General features: G+C 43.0%; 1 protein-coding gene across 2 annotated transcripts in view; it reads left to right on the top strand.

Annotated features, from left to right (window-relative positions):
• LRRC30 (leucine rich repeat containing 30) overlaps positions 1-16,942 on the top strand; it is a 47,250-nt gene extending 30,308 nt beyond the window's left edge. The window contains exons 2-3 of one of the 2 annotated variants that reach the window (XR_011504570.1): positions 8,064-8,223; positions 10,645-16,934. The gene's annotated coding sequence lies outside the window, so the exon portion shown is untranslated. Of the gene's footprint in view, positions 1-8,063 lie in introns of both variants that reach the window. The other variant, XR_011504568.1, reaches the window with a different exon arrangement.
• The last annotated feature ends 5,637 nt before the right edge of the window (positions 16,943-22,579 follow it).

Here is a 22,579-nt window from a genome sequence, read left to right as displayed (position 1 = left end):
ACAGGCCTCGACTCTCCAGATGCAACTATTTGACACAGTCAAATTCTGTCTTCCTCCTCTCCATAAAAGTACTTTTGTCTGACCCAGTTAGATAATTCTGCGATCTCTAAGGAAGAACACTGCCTTCTGGAGGGAGTAGTGCCCTCAAATCACAATTAAAGAGGACAGAGTCCAGAAGAGCCCTGTGGCGGCTGCTCCTCTTCAGGTGCTCGAATATTACAAAGAGCCAGAAGGTCAGACAGGGCGGGTAGGAAAGACATGCTGGATGCAAGCCCCAGAGACACAGGTAAGTGAGAGGGATGGGATGTCCCCTGCTCTTTCTAGGAGTGGAACAGAATGGGGACAGGAGCTCACAGCTGCTCATCTCCTCCTCTTGTGCTGCTCTGTGTTCTTGGACAAGCAAACAGGAAACCAGAGAGCCTTTGAAAAAACCTTACAGACCAAAGGAAGTGAACTTCATGCTAAAATTTCACTGGAAGTGATATTTTTCTCCAAACACTCCTAGACCATTTTAGAGAAAAATGATCATCTTTCATAGGATGAAAAATTGTGTTGTCTTTTTGAAACAGGAACAAAATGTCTAAAGGAGAATGGACTGACAGGCAACCGAGACAGAATGTGAAGAGAAGTGAGATAATAAAAGAAGTAAGCATTACAGGGAACTAGAAATTCAAAGCTGAATTAATCTCCCTGGATCCAGTGAAGAGCAGAATGACACCTTGGAAACTGCTCAACGGACAAGACTAACCGAGCGGCCCTCCCAGAATGGAGAGGAAAGAGAATCACAGGCAAAGACCAGGACGCGGGTGGTGTTGACAGTACAAGACGAGAGTACAGTGTAGGGGTCAAAGAACTTGACCTTTGGGTCATGCGCACTTGAAGCTCAGTCCCAGTATGTACTGCGTGTGTGGATTTGGACGAATCTTTCATCTGCAAAACAGGGATACTGACATCTACTCACGGCGCTGTTGGTGGGGAGGGGATAACAAGCAAGCGTGTGAGAGAAGTGAGGGCTGTTCCCCAGGAAAGAGACGACAAGTGGAGCAGATGCAGTAATAATCAAAGACATCATTGTGGGAGAGGAGGAGAACTTTCCTGAGCCTGGGCTGAAAAAAGACCTGAGTGTGCAATTGAGAAAGAGGTTGCCAAGTTGAGGCATCGGTGACATGAGATGTCTTTACAATATTTTTGAATTGCTGGGATCAGGAAAAAAATCCAACAAGAACTCACGCAGAAAAAATAGGTTATCTAGAGAAGTTCAGAAACTAGAGAATCATTGAATACTAAGATCTGATGATGGAACATTTGCCTTTTGAGGCAAAGCAATTGCAACCCCTAAATATATGCCCCGTTGAGTTATTTTCCATATGAAGGCAACAGAAAGATATTCCCAAATATTTAAGGTTCAAGAAATAGGCATTAACGTACTATTCTGGTAAAAATTGCTTTAGATGTCCTCTAGCCAAACAAGAAACTATCTGCTATTGGTGAATGGATAATTGTGATATAAAAGGACCAACGGTGAACAACGAAAGCTGCTAATTGTAGATTTAGCATAAATCTATGAATATAGCATAAAACCTATAAGTTTGTTATAAATTTAGCTTGAAAGTCTCCTGAAAAATTTCAGATTTAGTATAGAATTTTATTTGGTAGAAAAATAGTAATAAGAGAAAATTGGTCTAAAATCCCAGATTTTATTAATAAAGTCTGGGATATAGGAGGTAATGTTGAATTAAAACAACGCAAAATACCTCATCTTATGTCATGTACACAAAAGCTATCATGTCATGGCTTAATTTTGGTAGTTAGGGAAACGTATGATGTAATATTTTTATAGCTTAAAAGAAACTCTTGTTAGATTTAAAATAGACTATGCCTTCCAAGTCTTTGGAAAACCCAATGGATTAACAAAACACTTAAAACACAAGTCTTAGTGAAGAGCCATAAAAACAGTAAAGTTTTAAGGACAAGGGAAAATATGCAGAATTTAATCTATATATACAGAATGATTCAAACTTTAATACCTGTGTGTGCATGCATGTGGGTGGATGTTAGCAAAAAGAGTGAGAAGAAATGGGCCAAAATTTGTTGGTTTTTATAAAAACACAAGAGGAGAAGCGGGACAAGATGTGTAGACAGATATCCAAGATCTTGCCGGGCAAGCCCTTGGTCCCTCTGTAGGAAGCTGACTGGGTGGCGTCTTCCCAAAGAGCGTGGTTGCAGGCCCTCTGCCAAGCCCACCTGTGGCCCAGGCATCTCATCTCTGCTCTTGCCTATTTAAATTGTACATAGGGTGCTAACCTAACATCTATTCTTCCAATAACATTTATGCCTTAATAGGCATATGATCTAAACAAATAACTTTCTCATGATGGGAATTAGAGAAGTAGAAAAAATACACATTAGAAAAAATAAAATGTGGGGAGCACTGCCTAACCCCCTTCCTCAGGGCCAATTTACCCACTCTCCAGCAGGCCCAGGCCCACAATAGTTGGTAGGGCCCATGAATGTGTTTAAACTCTAATTTCTTTTAAAATCAGAAGAAAACTGAATATAATAATAACAAACGTGTAATAATGAATCCAGTGTGTGTTATATTTGTCTTTATACTAGCACAGTCAAACAATATAATTTTTAATAATTTTTATGGAGGAAGAGGCAGACAAAGACAAAAATGCCTAGGGCTCATGAAAGCCATAATGCAGGCCTGCTGTGAAACCTAGCGCCCCTCAGCTCGCCGACTGCTACACCCAAAGCGTCCTGAACTCATAGCACCCTGAGCTCAATGCCCCCTGAACTCTTAGTACCTCTGAGCTCATTGCACCCCTGATCTCATAGCACCCTTGAAATCGTAGCACCCCGTAGCTCATAGCACACTTGAGCTGGCTGCACCCCAAGCTCATTGCACCCCAAGCTCATTGCACCCCAAGCTCATTGCACCCCAGGGCTTGTGGCACCCTACTCTCCCCTGCCTTGCCTGAATCACCCACCTGAGGCGGCCCCAGTCACAAGTTAATAATCAGTGGGAGAAAATGTCATATTTACTGGCAAACTGGCGTTACTGATCTATACAAACAATATTGTTTGTGCTCCACTTTTACATGAGAAAAGATTTTAGCACTTTTTATTGTATACCATCTTATACAATATAAAGTATACATGTGAATGGTCATGGAAAAGCCTGGATATGAGAGTCAGAAGAGTTTGACCCAGGATCTAACATTCATTTGATGTCAAACTTTAGGTTTATTACTAAACTGGCGTGAGGCTCAGTTTTCTTACCTGCAAGATGAGGATAACATTTATTTTTAGAATAAATTTAGCTAAAATGGACCATATGCAAAGTGCTGGCACTCCTGTGGCATACAGTATTCACTCAACAAATGGTTGCACAGCAGATCAGTTAACATAAATGTCCAGGATCTGATCTGTTTCAAATTAATGATATTTCTGGAGTTTATATATCTTAATGTGAAAAGGCTACGATGACCAGAAAGCAAAAGTCCAAGGGATGTGTTTCATAATGTGAGAGACATAATTTGGTAGAAAAATGAATGAGTTAGGAAGATATATATGAATTAGAAAATGTCTCATTTTTATAAATGTGCCATGCAGGGCAATTAAAGCACCTACTCAATTTCAATAATCATTTTGCTAAGCCAGGAACAGCTGAGTTTACTTACCATGGAAAAAATAAGCCAGTATAGAAAACCCCAAAACATATATTGACATAGATTTGTCTAACCATGATTCCTGGATCAACAAACAATTATTGAACACTTACTTTGTACTTCTCGTCCCTGGGGATTCAGTGGAGGATCAGATGAAGTCTCTCTCCTCATGGACCTCACTCCTGGGAGAGATCGAAAACCAACAAGGAAAGAAATGTGAGCTGTTGATGTGTTCATGGGTGTTCGTTACATTATTTTGCTACACAACCATCATATGTTATTTCAGATAGTGTTAACTGCTATGGAGAAAAATAAATCCAGGTTAAGCCTATAGATGGTGGAGGGGTTGCAGAAGGAGGCGATTTGGACAAACTATTCAGAGAAGGCAGGATCACATCTTACTCAGTCTTTCTCCCCCATGGTGCTGAGCACAAAGTCTGAAGCACTGTAGGCTCTCCAATTAGTTTTGCTAAGTCAATGTTATCAATATCATGAAAATACCCGTTATGACTGACGTGCTTTGGTATGCTTTAATAATTTTTTGAGATTTACCTTCAGGTAAATTTCTATTGCCCTGAAAGCCTTCAATTATCATTGAAACGAAAATGTTATATAGGCATGGAAACAAATTTAACTTCATTTGCTTCTACTGCAAATGATGCGTAAGCACACTTGGAAGAGCAATTCCATTCAATTGATATCCTGGATTACAGTGAGTCACCAAATGTCACATTTAGCAATGTTGGTGTTCGATTCTAGGAAATTGGATCACAGGGAAACATACTTGACACCAATATTTCACTGAACATAATCTGATCACTGACGATTTAGAAGCACCTTAGGGTCTCATGGTGTCTCGCTGTGAATATCACTTGATTCTGTTCACGTGCCAGTGAACAGAGAGTCGTGATGGATTATGTGCAGGTAGCAGAGAGACGGCATGTACACCTGTGGACAGTAATGGGGAAACTATAGATAAACCACACACCTACCTCAAGGATGTGAAATGAGTTCCACACAAAATAAAAATGAAAAGAGAAAACAGAAAAAACCCTGTTACATTGGAGACCATAGCATCAAATTATCCCAGAGGTTACGTACATTGTTGGCTTTGTAAGCAGGACTGTGGCCATCATGGGCCCCCCTCACACTTCCCAGGCTATGGGCAGGGCTAAGCTGGCAGCATAACGAGGAGGCATGCCCGCTGTCCACTTGCACGAGTTCTCCTGTCCTGATCACAGTGTGACGAGCTGTGCTTGGTCCGATGCATCCATCCTTGAATTGCCTTCTGCCCCCTTGACTTGATCACCATTGCAATCCTTTTTGGTTTATTTTATTTCTCACTCACTCAGGCTAGACACACCCCTCACGCATATGCACCACTCCAACATTGTTTCAGGAAAGAAAATGTAAAACCCTTTGCTCTTTGCAGTAACACATATGAGTCTATTTTCTTCTTTTCTGTGATATTTGCATTTTAATCTTCACCTTTAATTTTGCCTGTAAATTTGTCACATTTCTTGTTAAGGGTTTTCAGAAACAGATAGGGAAAGGTGGTCTTTCTTCCTCATCCTGGGAGGGGGTTAACAAATAACATTTATCGTCCTCATCATCTCCACTCTGTATTTTCAACGCTCTCTCATAGGCACCATCCTCTCCAATACCCCAAAATGGCATTTATAAGCTGTCACCCACTTCACCTACTTTTACAGTTTGCTACTGCTCTTGTAAAAAATATTTTAAGACCCGTTCTAGTGCTAACATCCCACGCTTCACTCATTCTATGGAACAGGTTCCTGTAATCTTATTCTCTCTCATCCACAGCCATAATGATTTATTTCCATACATTAACTGTCCAGTTTCAGTTTCATCTGCCGAGAGTTTTGCCAGAAAGTGTGGCATACTCCCTATCTTTGGATGAGGTACCTTTTCAAAGAGCCAGATGCTTGAGAGCATGCCTCCCCTGGAGTAACTGGATGTGTGTAAGTTCCCCTGCTCTGGGCAGGGCCACACACCCTGTGGAAACTAAATGACTTAGGCATATGCACCTTCGTGCCTCGTTAACTGGCATGTTTTGTCCACAATTGACGCTCTGGGCATCAGCTTTGAAATACTTGTGATGTTTAGGTTTGACAATGGACAGCAGGTGGCACTCTCGTTTTAGGATTTCAGCTCCTAAGTAAGGTTGTAACAAGGGAAAATTTCAGGTGCATTTAAAAATTTATTTATATATTTTTGTCTCTGCCAAGCCAGAAATGTACTCCATTTTCTTTAATCAGGTTCATTTGCTTCCTACTGTGTTACTTCACATGGGTAATAGTCAACCCAACTTCTCCCCCAGCTATGTTCTTTCCTGGGGCAGGGATGAGGTCTGAGATTCGCCAGAGTTTGGCAGATAGTTAGTTGAAAGTGCAGGCCTGGCAGACAACAGAAACGCGGTGTTTACATGCAGAACTGGGTGTCACTCCAGATAGTTCCAAGTCACCTATTGCAGAAACCCTGTTGACCAGGGGCAAGTTTACCACAGTCCAGAGACTGTCCCTGACTGTCCCTGTTGGAGGTGAGGGAGCCCAGAAGAGGGTTCTGGAAAAGGGCTTGTCCAGAAAGCTGAGTGGGAGTCGGGGTGACAAGGGGAGGGGATTCCCGGGGGCACCCTACAGCCTCCCAGGGGGACTTTTGTTCATTTCCTCTGAGCATGCAATGAGTAGAGCCTTTGGTCAGCCTCCAAAGAGCTCTGAGGCCATTTGTTCATTCGTTCACTCATTCATTCAGCAAATACAAGGCCTTCTATATTCCCAAAGTGGTGGTTGCTCAGGCTATCAGTCAGGGTCCAGTCAGGAGACAGAAACCACACTAGTTATTTTAAGAGAGAGAATTTAACATAAAGAATTATAGGGGCTGGCCCAGTGGCACAGTGGTTAAGTTTGCACGCTGGGGTTCACAGGTTGGATCCCAGGTGTGGAGCTAGCACAGCTGGTCAAGCCATGCTGTGGCAGCATCCTACATAAAGTACAGGAAGATTGGCACAGATGTTAGCTCAGTGACAATCTTCCTCACACACACACACACACACACACAACAATAATAATAAAAAAAGAATCGTAAACTGTGCGTAGGGTTGTTAACTAGATATCTAAATAGACAAAAGAGACAGCCAGATATCCTGGCATAGCGGTGGAGCAGCTGCCGCCCCTGTGGCTGGGGTATCAGACCTGGAAGTTCCGGGCTGACTGTGCTTGGTCTCAGCTCTGAGGAGGCTCCGCTCAGCTGGTGCTGGGCTCTGAGCCTATGCGATGAGGACGGTTCTTTGAGTGTTAGCAAAACTGCCAACGGGATTCCGCCGCTGCTGTGGAGAGGAAGAATTGTAGCTAGGGGAACACCCGGAGGAGTGGCGAGCTGACACGATCAGGTCCGCCCTCCCTCCTTCCTCCTCCCTGGCTCCCTCTAGCGCCTCCCACTGGCAGAACCTGACGGGGGCTGGGGGCATAGCAGTGATGTGGCGTGCAGGCCCAGCGTTGGCCTCACAGGGCTGGGTGTAGACACAATAGCTGAGTCACCAGCCACTCACAGAACGTCATTTCCCCAGCCCCTTGGGCTTCAACCCAGGACAAAAACAACATGAGACTGAAGTATTGATCCTCTGTCCTGTGGCTCCTAGCTTGGGGAAGGGAATGTGGTCAGTGACTCATTTCCCTTTATTGCTCTGATCTGACATAAAATTTCACTAAAAGTGGCATAACTGATTTCCTCTCTTTAGCTTGAAGATTTGAACAGAATTACCCTATTTTATGTTTTCACCCTCCCACCACTACATCCTTATGTTTTCTTAGCATGGTTTTACTCTTCACACCAACCAGATCCAAGAGGAGGAAAAGTATGTCAAAAGGTCATTGTGAGTCTTTTGTTAAATGTAAATGGTCATATTGAGTTGAATTAATGCTCTTTTAAACAAGCCATAGCTACCACACTTTCAACATCTTTCATTTATGATGGTAACGTCTCTGCTGTCAGATCTAATACATTTTGCACATATTAGCATTCCCAATCTGTGTTAAGATGCTTACTTATGCAATTGTTTTTTATTTAAGAAAAGTAGAAGTGGAAGGGATTAGGGAGGTTTGGGTCCAAAGGAGAGAAAACGGAAGTGAATGGAGAATTATTTTGAAGACCACTTGGTCATTGCTTTGCTTTTAGGGAAGAAATTTATCTGGGACAATAAGCATCAATGGGCAAGCACCAGTCAGAACTGTACAGTGGCTGAAAGTTAGGAAGGGGGGCGGGGACTGGTGCAGGAAACATACCAAACTAGAAATACTGAAGATGGAGTTCGGGCTGGGTGGTATCTGTTGGCAATACATCTCCTTCTGTGTTTTTTCTCATGTTTCACAGGCCAGAAACTTGGAAATTGCATTTCTCCTTCTCCCTTGCCAGGAGTGTCCTGCACACATTTTAAATTTCATCAACAAGATGAATTCACTCGCTATTTGGCACGTGGAAGGGTGCCATTTTGTTTCTCCCTCTGGAAGTCATGGATGTGGTCCTGCCAGACGTGAGTTATTTATTCAGCAGCTTCAGCCCCGGTATCTCGTTCACCTCTGGCCTACAGAGGATCATCCACGAGACCTGCGACAATTGTCTGTAGGTTCCCGACTTGAAGCAACATCAGCTCTTAACTCTCTAACAGCAAGGTCTCCTGAGCAAACCATACTGATTCAGAGGCGGGGGAGGAGTACAGTCTAAAAGGCACACACCATCATAAAGTCACTCCTCTGATGAGTTAGTCTTACTTCCCCACCTTTACCAGCCAGACAAGTTTCAAGAAGCTCAAGAGATTATATTCTCTACATTTCTTGGTGACCAAATGTAGGTTCGGACAAATCTTGATAGATTGAGAAACCTCTTGGTCCTGGTCCAGAATAAAAATATGCTTGTAGTATCTTTGATATCAAGGGGACAGCTGAGGTGACCACGAGGGGAAATGACTGCCTTTTTTTTTCGCTGGTATGAGCCAGGCAATCCAAATCAGAAGCAAGGAGAAGGTGCCCTCCTTCCTTCGGACGACATTAACCAAGAGTCACTTTTCATGCAGCAGATCTGGCTCAAGTCCTTTATGGAATGTGAAATTTAATATTCATCCCTGGAATGAAGATTCATCTCTTTAGAAGCTGTTCACTATCTCACTCAAGGTGTTAGTACTCACATGGGATGAACTGAGAAGTCCACATCAATTGTGTCTTCTCAGGGCTCTTGATCTGTAGGAAGAGAATTTAATCCCTGAAACTTTAAATTGTTTTGAACAGTACTTGTCACAAATATACTTTTTCTTTTTCCTTTATTTATCCCTCTTTATCCATTTTTAAAATTTGGAATCTATCTTAAATATGAATTTATAAATATAAAGTAATTTTATAAATTGAAGAGAGTTAAACAAATGCTTTATTATTGCAATTTCTTGAATAAGTTCTTTCCTTTTAAATACTGAAAAGTTAGGGCTGGGCCAGTGGTGCAGTAGTTAGAGTACGCACGTTCTGCTTCTGTGGCCCAGGGTTCGCATGTTCGGATCCTGGTCTGGACCTACATATTGCTTGGCACGCCATGCTGTGGTAGGTGTCCCACATATAAAGTAGAGGAAGATGGGTACAGATGTTAGCTCAGGGCCAGTCTTCCTCAGCAAAAAGAGGAGGATTGGCAGCAGATGTTAGGTCAGGGCTAATCTTCCTCAATAAATAAATAAATAAATACTGAAAAGTAAAAGGATTGGTTAGCATCATCATTCAGAACAACAGTCTGGATGGAGGCCACCAAGTTCATCTGCTCTTGGCATTTCTGAGCAAGGACCACACTGAACCATGCAGACCAAATCTGCAAGGCTATGGTCCATTCATTTGATGAATGGTAATATGTTTGGTATCAGAGCTCAGAGGCTTTGATTGATAATAGTATTTGCTTTATGCTATTTGCTTTTCTTACGTGTTGCCCCACAGGTGATCTTAGTGATTGGTCACGGCAGTGCTGTGAGGGAGGTAGAGCAAGTGGCCACCTGCCCGCATTTGACCTCATTGCAAAGAGACACTCTTTTCCCTACAGCCGTGAGAGCCGGGTGTCCCAGTTTGGCCAAGACCAGAACGAGTGCAGAGTCTGCCCTGCACTTCTGGTGTGGCCCTGATAATCCTTGGGACAATTAAAGAATAAAACAAAAGGAAAAACCTAAAACCGTTGAGAAAAGTAGGAAGCAAATACTTCCAGCTATTCTAAAAGTCTAAAGGGTGAAGAGAATAATTTTTTCCCATCATTTAAAAACTTGGGATTCTATTTGACTACAGACGCCAGCTGTCCTTCCAAGGCCCTGATCAAGGACCACAGCCACCAAGAACCCTGAGAGACCCTACTAGCCCCGCCTGTCTGCTCCTCTCCACAGCCCCATAGCACCAACGAGCAGGCTGTGAATGTTGGTGGACGGAGGCAGGGCGCTCCCGATTGTTCTCTGTTTCTCTGAGTGTCTTGTCTTATCTCCTTGACTAGACTGAAAGAGTCTTGGAACGGAAACTGTGTGTTGGAGAGCCACATACAACCTCTGTGGCTATCCTACCTGGCAGCCCAGCCCGCATGAGGCTGAGCTAGGACACCTGGTGGCCACTTCCGACCCCCTGCCAATCTTCGCTGGTATATCCAAGCACAACTGCACAGGGAGGGCCCTGAGGCAGGCGTCCTGCAAGGCAGTGTTCCGCGTTTCCACACCCACCACCAGCCCCTCTTCTCCAGGGGCTGGCTCTTCAGCTTAAAGCACACATGAATAGAAGAGGATTGTGCACTCATGGAATTGTGAAGACAGTAGGAGAAACGGCCATAAGGAAGGCTGGGTACAGTGATGCAAATAATGTCCTCTCTCTCTCTTTCTCTCTCTCTCTCTCCAACTTGTCTTTGTTTATCTTGGTAAATTGGCTTCTTCTTTCCCTTCTAATCCAAACAGATTGCATCCGCTTGGCATGGGGCGCTGCTAAACCCAGGCTTACGTCCTGTCAATGTGGCAACCGCAAAGAAAGGAGACTCTCATCCTGCTTCAGGATATATGATTCCCAGAAAAAGCCTCTCACTGGCCCAGTGCATGTGACACACTCACCACTGTGACCAGTCGTTGAGGACAGGGCTATGATTCTCCAGGCGGGTTATCAGGAACCATGATTGGTAGACCCACCAGAAACAAGAGCTGTGGAAAAGCTGCTCTCTCAAGGAAGGGACTGCTGTTGACCCACACACAAAATGTCTCCTCTGGTGATTTTTCTGAAGAGTCAACATGATTTGTGCAGCAGAATTCCTCCTACTAATAAAGGGAATGGTGAGAATGAATACTTGAACCCATATATATATACTTCTGCACAACTACCCACCAGCACAGTGGCCCGGGGTGAGCACGGAATTCAGTTCAGAAGTCATCCTCCTCAACAGAAACATGCGGGGAGGCAGCCTGCGTGGCCATCAGCCCTTGGGATCATGCCTGGCTTAAGACAGCATTCTCTGTCACTCAGTTTCAGGAACATCTGACACACCTTTTCATGCTGAGAGCTAATTGCCTCATTTTCAGCCTGGAACTGTCCCTCTCGTGATAGTTTTCCAATCGCAGTGATATATTTGTCTAGCCAGCGAGCACCGCCAGCGCCAGAGCTGTTCTGAAGAGCAGTCGGGTGGGGAGCAGGGGTTATTCATCAGCACAGTAAACAAAAGGAAATTCTCTTTGAATCGACAGTTACAAAGCAATAGCATACTTTCCTTGATAACATATACATGATAGCAAAAGTGGTTGGTTATCCATTTTCAATCTTCATTAAATGAATACGCTCGAGCATGGAAGTTATACAGGAGCTACTTCAAATAATGCAATGAGTATATTACAAAAGTGATTAAGTGGGAACCCAAGTGAAGTTGAGCAATATTCTATACCAGCGCTTCTTCATAACCACATAAAAACCGAAACAATCCACAGGAAAGATACGGAAGATGGATAAATAAAAACAAAGACAATAGGTATGTAAAAATAAATAAGGTCCGTTGTAGAGCATTGAGCTAGATTCTACATTTCTACGCCCCTTAAAATGTTATTTTTATTACCCAGGAGTGAGGAAGCAATAGGTGCTCACTTCAACTTGTACTTTGATTTATTAATTTATTACCAATGGTTACTGATCCCTTGCTATGTATAAAACATTCTGGCAAGAAGTATAGAGAATACAAAATAAACAAACAAACAATGATCCTTGTCCTCCAAGAAACTAGAGTCTAGTTGAGGAGTTGAGTTATATCCAGGGCACACATTACTATAAATTAAGCGTTGTGGGTTATATGTCCCATGAGTAAAATACATGGTATTTTCCTCCAGAATTTAGAAGAAAAAAGAAGTTAAGGCAAGACTTTTTGGAGGTGCCATTTGGCCTTGGCCTTGAAATGTGGATGGGGATTCCGTCAATGGAGATGCTAAGGTGTGGCAGGGAAGGGATGTCCAAAGGAAAATCATGGTGGGTATGGCAAATAGTTGAGTATGAAATAAGCAGAAATTCAAGTCAGAAGTTAAGGAAGATGCAGCTGGACAGGGAGACGGTAATAAAATTGTGGGAGCCTTAAACGCTAGGATGAAAGCTTTTCAAACTTACTAGAGGTGGAAAGAAGCCATTGGAATTTCTTGAGAAGGGGAGTGCTGTAGTCAAAGTGGTGATTTAAGAAAATTATTCTTATCCTTGGTCCTGCAGAAGGACATTGACAGTGGAAGGGAAGCAATGGAAAGTGGTTATAAGCTAATTAGAGTTTTGGGGTTGTATAAGTCTGCTAGGGCTGCCATAAAAAAGTATTACAGACTGGGAGGGTTTAAATGACACGCATTTATTTTTGCACTTATGGAAGCTGGAAATCTGAGACCAAGGTGTCAGCAGGGTTGGTTTCCTCTGAGGCCTCCCTCCTTGGCTTGTAGATGGTTGTCTTCTCGGTCCATCTTTATATGGTCTTTCCTGTGCGTGTGTGTATCTTTAGCTCCTCTTCTTATAAGGACACCAGTCTATAGGATCAGAGCCCACCCTAACGACCTCATTTTACTTAATTGTCCCCTAAAGGCCCCATCTCGAATACAGTCACGTTCTATGGTACTAGAAGTTAGGACTTCAACGTGTGAATTTGGAGGGTCACAATTTAGTCCTAAGAAGAGTAATGAGGGCTTGAATTAGGATGATTTCCTTGGGCATGGAGAAGAAGAAACAAATCTAGAGCCATGATGAAAGTGGAACTAACGGTGAGTGGTGAGATGCTGGATGTGGGCAGAAGGGAGAGGGATGCTTGGTGAGCCTGAATGTAGAATTGCTTTTTCTCAAGGGTAAGGGATGAAAGGAAAGGAAGGAAAAGAATAAGAATAGGACCACAGATAAAAGCTTTGTTTTTTGTACATGGAAGAATTCAACACATTTGGAGGCAAAGGGGAAGGAGGCAGGAGACAAAGAAACCAGAGATGACCTAGGGAAGAATAAAGGAGGCATGAACACAGGCCAGTGAATTTGCTGTGGATATGGGAGGGGTCGTCTTTTCCTTTTATTTAAGACAAGAGAAAATGGAGAAAGTATAGATGATTGCAAAGATACATTAAGATGTAGATGAGGGAAAGCAAGGGAACTCACACCTGGTGGTCTCAATTTTCTCAGTAAAGCTTGAGGCAAGACGTAGTGGAAACATCTGGATTAGTTAATAAACTCAAGTTTTATGTTTGGGAGTCAGAAAAGCTGTTCGAGTCCCAGCCCTGCTATGAGACCCTGAGCACTGCCTGACCTGCTGGCGACTCTCTAGGACAGACATGCTACCTCTCCTGAGCACAACTGAGATACATATGTGCAAAAGCATTTTACGGACTGAAAAGTCCTCTAAAATCATTGCCTGTTGTCATTATTTTATTTATTTATTATGTGAGTGTGAAGATTATCCATGGATAAAGCAAACCCTTCTTGACCATCCTGGAACCAAACGGATCTCAATCTGCAGATGTCCTGGGCCCCTCCTTGGGCCAGATTGGGCTGAAATAACCTGTTCTCCAATATGCTGGGCAGACCCTCCTTTTTAAGAGCATCCCAGCTTTGATCACTGGACCTTGAACCTGGTACTTTCATAACACAATGTACTGAAGCGTCTTACTGTGGCATCCAAAGTAATTTAATGCCCACACAGTGAGAGTTAACATGAAGCTAGCTGCCAGCTCTTCATAAATTACTTCAGTTTCTTGCATTTTTATATCAGGGTGTCATATTCCCTTCTAATCTAATATATCACTTCAGGACACAATGTCACTCTAAAATTTTTGAAATATTATAGAAGAGATTCTTCACTTCTTTGGTACATATCGATGACTCTTATTATTCAAAAATTGCCACTATTACTCTTGGGTTGATGAACAGGTTGGTTTCCAAAAGTTTGCTTAAAGTCAACGGTGTTTCCAAAGATGAAAATTTTCTATTATAAAAATGATATATATGTTGGTTAGGTTTCCAGGTCAACCTACAAAAATCTATATAACTCTGAAAGAGAACAGGACACCACAGCCTTACACCACCCTGTCCAAAGCAAGTAAAAGTGTTTCTCCTACTAGCTTTCTTAGAAGAAGAGAGATGATGCTTTCTCAGAAACACACATCTCATTGCCCCAGATGCTTTCTCTGGGATGGGATATGTTCATTGAATTCAGCCAATCACGGGGTGGGAGTAGTGTAAGCCCTCCCTGACACTCCTGCACTGAAAGAGGAAAAGGCCAACATCTGAATCAAAAAGAAAGAGGAAAGGAGGATGGATGCTGGACAGCCAAATACAGCGCCCCTATTCAGCACACAAGTGCTATAGAAAGAAGCAAGAGACAGCACTGCCTTTTCTCTGATTCCTAGTACAAGGTCAGGTCGTGAACCTCCAACTTCACCTATCCTCCCTGGATCCCTCTTTTCAGCCCACCCAGGCTTTCATTGAGATAGAAGTAGTCCATATTGAAACTCATGTTTTGAAGACTATGCAGAATAAACTGTCCAACCGCCCCGCCCTCGACGAGTTCTTCCTGCCATCCATTCCTCTCTTCCACGCTCCTCCACCTTGGTGTTGTTGATCTCAGTTGACTAGTAAGAAGAAGCTAGATAACTAAGACACACTAGCGTTAAGTCATTAACTAAGATATTTGTGTTTTTAAAGTAGATAATTATTTCTACTCCCAACACCCCAATAAATCACAGACTGATGAAATTTCAAGCTGCATAAACATAAAGAAATAATAAAAAGAAGACAAAATGGAAGTAGAGATGACAGGCAAACTAGATGTGCCTGGCTCTGGCTGTGTCTGGGTGTCTTTCTCTGGATGCACTTTACTTACTATACTTTCTACTTATGCGACCTTCTCTTCCCCCAACTCTGAGTCCACAGACGCCCTAAAAGCTCTAAGAAGATGCCTAAAAACATGCATGACAGTGGAAGCAGGGGGAAGGAACAGGGTAGGGGACAGTCAAATTTTGATGTAAGCTATGAACTCCTTCCGCATTCATTCGTCAAGTAAAGGCCATTGCATGGAATTGTAGATGAATTACTAGGTGGGCATGCAGACACACTGTGTTCCATTAGCTTTACGTCATCATCCATTATAAGAAGCACCATTATTTTATATAACATAAGGAAGAACAAAATAGTGATAATTATAAGAGCCATCAATGTTAAAAATGAAAAAAAATGTGCATTTTAGAACTGATGGACTACAGTATGCACATTCTTTCCAAAATTAGGTTATCTTCTAACTAATTTAACTGCAGTTTGAAATAAAGAGGTTGGAATGATTGTATGCCAAGAAGGTGTCAAAGGAATTCCCATTGCGATTCAGGAATAGCCTTGCAGATGAAGATTCAAGGAGTTAGTTTTCCTTTTTTATCAAAAATCAGAGCAGGTTTTCCCATTCCTGGGCCTTTTAGACTCTTCATTCAAAAATCCATTAATGGCAAATGAGCACATGCTGCATACAAGTCACTGCGCTAGGCTCTGCAGAGAACAGAGAAATATAAAATATGGTAACAACTCCTAAGATATTTATAACTTAGCTGAGAAGACAAATCACATAGAATAAAAATAAAAACTTAATAAACAGAAGAAGCTATCTCATTTTGATCCAAATGATTCTGGAAGGATCACTATGGTCTGGCACCATAGGGAAGACTTTGGACTTGAACTGGATCTTGAGGAATGCGTAAGATCTGGACAGTGGTGGTGGGTGTTCCACGTTCCAGCAGCAGGGGGAAGAGCAAAGGTCTGTGATGTGAAAATTCATCAGAGACCTCCCTGGTGCCTGTCAGTTGCTTATCCACTCCTATGCGACCTCCATTAGGGAATGCAGGTGGAGAATCAAAGGGACAGTGAGTAGACTGGTTTAGTTTCTTCTGCCTTCACCAAATTGCTGCTCTCTGTGATCTTTTGGCCAGTGGATCTAAATGAAGTTCCTTCACTTCAATTCTTAACCATGCATCCTAGTTGATTGAATTCTCTTTCTGCCCTAACTGTTGATATCATGGGATCTATTGGTAGAGTTGCTAAATGGTGAGATTGGAAGGTACCAGATGGTGTTTTGAGAGCGCTTAGTCAAGGAGCCAGGACTATTAAAACCCTACCCTTGATCACTACTTCCTCCTAAGTCTCTGAGGATCAGTGGCAATGATTAATTAGCAAATAGAATGCTAAGCTATGTTTGTGTTGCCTATGGCTTTGATCCAAATCCCAATGCAGAACACCAATAGGCTGGGCTGGATCCTGACAAAGACTCATTTGTCCAGCACTGAGGCCTGAGTAGTCGCTTTTCTCTCTGCTCAAACCTAAATTTCAGATTATAGTGCTCTACAAAGAAACGTAAAATATATACATTCCTGACAGATAAGAACTATAACAGAGAGTTCTCATTTCCTGGTCTATCTCCAAGCTCAACTCCCCTGGAAATGTGGCTTTAGTCATTGGGCCAGCAGGTTTCCTCCTGGACCGTGGAGTTAAGGGGACAGAGACAACTCCTCCACAGAGAGTCACAGGAGGGACTCTCATTTCTGACCCCAAATTAGAATACATGGACTGACAAAGGAATAAAATTTAAATCACATAAGATTCTCTTTCTAATGAATATCAATTATTGAATAGAATAAATGATGTGAAACCTAGGCACTACAAAGAGAAGGGAAAGAGGTCAAATAGTCTGTGAATTTCTATATATGGAAACAATCAGAAGGTTTCAGATTAAAATAAAAGAAAAAAATCTTTTCTTCAAAAGAAAATTGAAGAGGGGGACAGCAGAGACCTCCCAAAATGTCAGAATTCCTACAACAGTTGTGTACTTAGCGTTGTCCTTTGGGCCATGCAAATACAGCCAAGTGGGTGAGCTCCTAGCTTGAAATGCCCACTCTCTACCCGTGGTACCCTCCCCTTCTATTATAACCCTCATCTACCAGGATCATGACTCACCATCTCCGGCTTTGTCTTAAATGTTAAATGGTATAAGGTCCTGGAGAGTTCTTGACTTACTCTTTGTTTTAAATCTATCAACCAATTCTAGACAGCAAAGCTACAAGTCATGTCATTCTATGGTAACAACAAATTACAGGTCATTAGTCTTAAAAAAAAAAAAGGATCCTAGCCAAAGTTTTACCTTTCTGCTACACACACACACACAAACGCAGCCAGAGAGACTCCCATTTTTCTGCACAAGCTTCTGTATAACCCCAAGCTCCACCTACTAGAAAATGAGCTGGGAAAGTGATTCCTGATCAGCACCTGTCTTCCTTGAGGGTTGAGTGAAGAAGCTGAGGTAGAGGCTAGAGGCCTCAGTGGCTTTCTACCTTTCCAAAGCCAAAGCCAATCTCGAGAGGTGCTGTTCCACAAGAGAAGTCCAGGCTCACCCCTGCTCAGAGTCTCCCCACACACAGCCACTTCCCACCACTGCTCATTCCCTGCTTTGCCAGCCCCTGCAGCCCGAAGGTTCTTGCCTTGGTTGGCTGCTCCTCGCCATACCCATGGCCTGCATGGTCAGGTCAGAAGATCGTGAAAAAACTATATATAATTGGTCTTACAACACACACACACATGCATACGTACACAAACAGACACATGTATACTGCCCCCCGCACAAATGCATGCACACACATGCACACATGCATACATGATTTTAAAAAATTATTAGAATGCTTCCGTTCAGAATCAAATTCCTGGCTTTCTTTCCAGGCATTTCTTGTTTGAGTTTACAGTCAATGCTGCTACAGTCAAATGCTGTAAATAACAGCCTCCACCTAAATGATGCCTGCTAGAAAGTTCCTTCTTTATGAGTTCAGAATGCAGGGTTGAAGTGGGGAACGAGGAAAGATAGATTCGAGCTCTTCAAACATCACTCTATTGATTTATATATGAAAAAATATGGAATCTGTCAAGGCAAACAGCACTGTGTTAAACGTAAAATGTAATACCAGCTGTGGTGGCCACTGCTGCCAATACATATATTTCAGGAAGTCAGTTTACTTTTAAATGGAATTCTAACATTGGTGACGGGAGTTACACATCCCTTATTTATATAAAAACTGTCTTCAGTAGAGAGGAACAATGCACATTGTTCTCACAGTCTGCAGAGACAGGAAACTAGGCAGACTTCAGAAGCCTTGTTTGTTTTCTCGATTATTTATTTATGTCTAGTTGCAATGGGCAAAGATGGAGTAGGGGTGGGGGAGGGGAGGGGGAAGCTGGAAAGGTCCACATTCTAGGCCTGCCAGCTTTCCAGTTCCCGGTGGTCCATGATTGGTGATTTTGAGTGAAGTGTCTTTCTTCAGCACAGGGCAGGTGGCTCCCCCTTCAGGACTTAAGGAGCTGACTTCCTCAGGAGAGATGCGAGAAGGTGATGACTGCAGACTATAAGGAATGCAGGTCCCTTCTCTAAATCAGCTCTGAATTAGAGCTGTGTGATCATGGGCCCGTTGCTTAAACTCTCTGGGCTCAGTTTTGGAATTTCGTGAAAATTAAATGAGAGGACATATCTACAAGTGGCTTAGAGCTTAGCTAGTCAGGAAAAAAAGTGCACTACTTCCCTTCTCTTTTCTCTTTCCCCTGGTTGAAGTAAAGACTGATGTCTTGCTCAAAGTCCAAGAGTCCAGTGGATGAGCCCACTCATCTTTCTGATTCACACTCATGGCCAAGGGAGACTTTCCCTTCCTCATAGGCAAGAACCTAAGAGAAGCTGAGACTGGTTAGTGCTAATGACTTGGGTAATTGGTTAAATGTGCACGGTCAATTAGTTGAGGCACTGGTTTGTTTTGGCTCAGGGGTACTTGTTGTGAGAGCTCAAATATAAGTGTACGAATAGTAAGCCAGAAAAATCCCTATGGCCAAGCTGAAGATTGCCTAAGTAAATAGCAGTTCTGATGACTGCACATTTTCAGCACAGAGAAAGGATCCTCTCCTCAGGCACAGACAGCAAGTCCTGTCTCTCCCTGCCTTGTGGAGCAGGGGGTTGCCCTGGGAGGAGGGTCACAGAGTCACCTCTTCGGTAGATTCCTGCCATCATGGAGCCACACAGGAACTTAAGGTCATCTGTCCAGCTCCCATCTGATGCCTGGCCTCCAGCGCCCTGTGGACATCTCCAGTGACGGTCATCAGTGAGGGTCCCCGAACTGTGCTTGCGTCATGCACAGGCCTGTCCTCAGGTCTTGGGGCCTGAGGACTCACTGGAGGAAACTGTTTTCTCTGATCACCCACTTTGGCTCCCTGACTGCTTTGGAAATGACACGAAAAAAAGAGTTTCATTAATGTTGTAGTGTACAAGGTAATCCACGTGCGTTAACAAGAATCTACACAGTTCATTTTGGTTCTAATTAGAATCTGAAAATAAATTCTCCACTATGAAGTCCATATCATTTAATCATCGAATTACATATCCATCTACATTAGTTCCCACATTGTGGTGCCTTTAATATAAATATCAATATAGAACAGATTACATGCTTTCAGTTTGATCTCACGAACACCGACATGAACTTTTGGGGAGATGATGAAGCAGCCACTGAAGGCCCGCAGCTGTCTCCCAGCCCCTGCGACGTCACCCGCGTGGGCTTTGGGGAGATGAAGACACGAGAGCAGGAGGAAAATGGACCCTGACTCTCTTCATCTCAAAAGAGCTTTTGACACGTTTATGACCACAGTTTTCCTCTCTCTCTATTAAGGCAAAAAAGGCAAAACGCATCCCCAATAATTCCTTTCAGACAATACACATCTATCAGATTACAGGAAACATGGGTTTTTTTTTTTTTTTTTTTTTGGTGCTTCCTTTTAGACTGCAGGTGCCTTGGTATATATTGTATTATAAGCCGATTAATTTTCTCCACTCTTGGCTCTAAAACACATTTAATTCAACGTGTTGTTTTGGATATCAAAGCGCAGCCTTTCTGGATGGGCAAGCACTTTGAGTTTCCAAAACAGACTTCTTGCAGGCTTAGTTTCCCTCCTTAATCACAGTGAGACAAGGCATGGACTTGGGGCCACGCCCGCTCCAGCTCTGTTTCTCTCTGCCCCCGCCAAATCTAGAGCTGGTAGCTGAAAATACAAGACGGAGACTCAAAATCCAGTCTGATAAAGACCCAAAACATGCCGGTGCTGCAATGATTTTGTGCATCCTTTATTACACCCACGCTCCCCCAGGCAGCAGAGCCTCCCAGCAGATTCCTCCCTCCTTGAGTAGAAGCACTTGGCCCATATCTCTCAGCTCTGCATCTACCGATTGAGTGAAGCAGGGTGAGCAACTTAACCTTTCTCAGCCTCAAACTTCTCATCTCTAAAATGGTATTATAATTGTATCCATATTATAGAGTTGCTGTGGGAACTAAGTGAGGAATCCACAGAACAAGCCTAACATCGTGCCAGGCACACAGCAAGCATTCTTAGATCATCCGTCATTCTCTCTCTGCAGGTTCCTCCTCCAGCGGGTCATAATGATGCTCGTATCTCCATCTCTTACATTCCCTTGCCTCCCACTCCAGTCTCTTCCTGACCTCCAGCAGCCAACACGGCCACTCTAATTCCTTCAGTCTCCACCCATATTTCCTGCAGAGGCATGTGGCCATTACTAGAAATCCACCCCCCTCCACCCTTCTCACACATGCAGGGTCTGGCTTGCTTTTAAGACACCCCTAATTCAGCCAGTTTAGAGCCCTTGACTGCTGCTTCTTCATTCCCAGCCGATATTTCAGGCTCACCCAGATGATGTCCAGCTGCTCAGGAAGTCTCTCCAAATTCTGCTTCCGGGCCTCCACTTGAACCTTCTTGCTCTTCTTGGTTGGGGTCCCCATGCCTCACATACCCTGGTGCGTGTCTGGGCATTCTCTCTCTCTGCCCAGCCCGTCCTGTGAGGCTTCTGCTCTGGGATCACCTCTGGTTGCTGCTTGTAGCACATCCTTTGACCTTGCAAGGAGTCACTCATGTTCCCTCAGCAAACCCAGACATCCAAATCCCAGCCCAGCCCACCACCCCAGGACCCTGCTTGTCCAGTGAGGGAGGGGAGGGCTAGACAACCAGAGTGCATATTCATCATTCTCACTTTGCAGATGAGGCAATTTCTGCCCAGATAGGCTGTGAGGTCTTCCCAAGTTCCCACAGATGGTGGCAGAGCTGGGCATCTCACTCTGGATACAAGGTGAACATGGAAGAGCGTAAATTTCATTCACATCTCCCAAAATTACTACTTGCTGTGCTGTGCTAGTCACTGTACTAAGTGTTGGTGATGTGGAAATAAGGCAGAGAAGGGCCTTAGCTACAATCCACTGGAAGAAGGAAGAGAAGCACAGGATGCTGCAGAGCAAAGAGGCTTGATACAGCCGGGGATGCTGCAAAGGAGAATTAGAAGAAGGGGACGAGGTTCACATAGACTCTTTAAAAAAATGTATATATAGCAGCATTATTGAGATACAATTCACATACCATAAAATCCACAGTTTCAAAGTGACAAACTCAGTGTTTTAAGTATATACACAAAGTTGTATAACTATCCCCACTATCTAGTCCCAGAACAATTTCATCACCCCAAAAAGAAACACTTACCCATCAGCTGTCACTCTCCACTCTGTAGGCTCCTCAACCACTAATCTGCTTCTTGTGTCCATGTCTTTGTCTAGTCTGCACATTTCACGTAAGTGGAATCATACAATATGTGGCCTTTTGTTTCTGGCTTCTTTCACTCAACATAATACTTTCAAGATTCACCATGTTGTAGCACGTGTCAGTACTTCATTCCTTTTACCCATTTTGTTTCTCCATTAACTCAACTGATGGACTTTCTGACTGTTTACACATTTTGACTGTTAGGAATAATGCTGCTATGAACATTGGTGTTTTTGTGTGGAGTTTTCAAACTACCTGGGAGTGAAATTGCTGAGTCATATGGTAACTCTGTGTTTAACTTTTTAATGAACTACCAAATTGTTTTTCATGGCTGCCACATCATTTCACATTCTCAGCAGCAACATATGTGTTCCAATATTTCCACATCCTTGTCAACACTTGTTATTGTCTATCTTTTTGATTATAGCCATCCTAGTGAGTGTGAAATGGTATCTCACTGTGGTTTTGATTTGCATTTCCCTGATGACTTATGATGTTTAGCATATTTTCATGTGCTTATTTGCCATTTTATATTTTCCTGAAAATGTCTATTCAAATCCTTTGCCCATTTTGAATTGGGTCGTCTTTTTATGTTTATAAGGTTTTTTATGTACACAAGTCCTTTATGAGATATAAAATTTGTAAGTATTTTATTCTATGAACTCTCTTTTCACATTCTTGATGGTATCATTGATGCTGAAAGTTTTTAATTTTGATGATGTCCAAATTATATATATTTTCTTTTGTTGCTTA

Source organism: Equus asinus, chromosome 7, assembly GCF_041296235.1.
Source record: "Equus asinus isolate D_3611 breed Donkey chromosome 7, EquAss-T2T_v2, whole genome shotgun sequence".
In the NCBI taxonomy this organism is placed as follows: domain Eukaryota; kingdom Metazoa; phylum Chordata; class Mammalia; order Perissodactyla; family Equidae; genus Equus; species Equus asinus.
The sequence above is the reverse complement of the archived record's forward strand: the minus strand, read 5'-3'. Positions and strand labels throughout refer to the sequence as shown.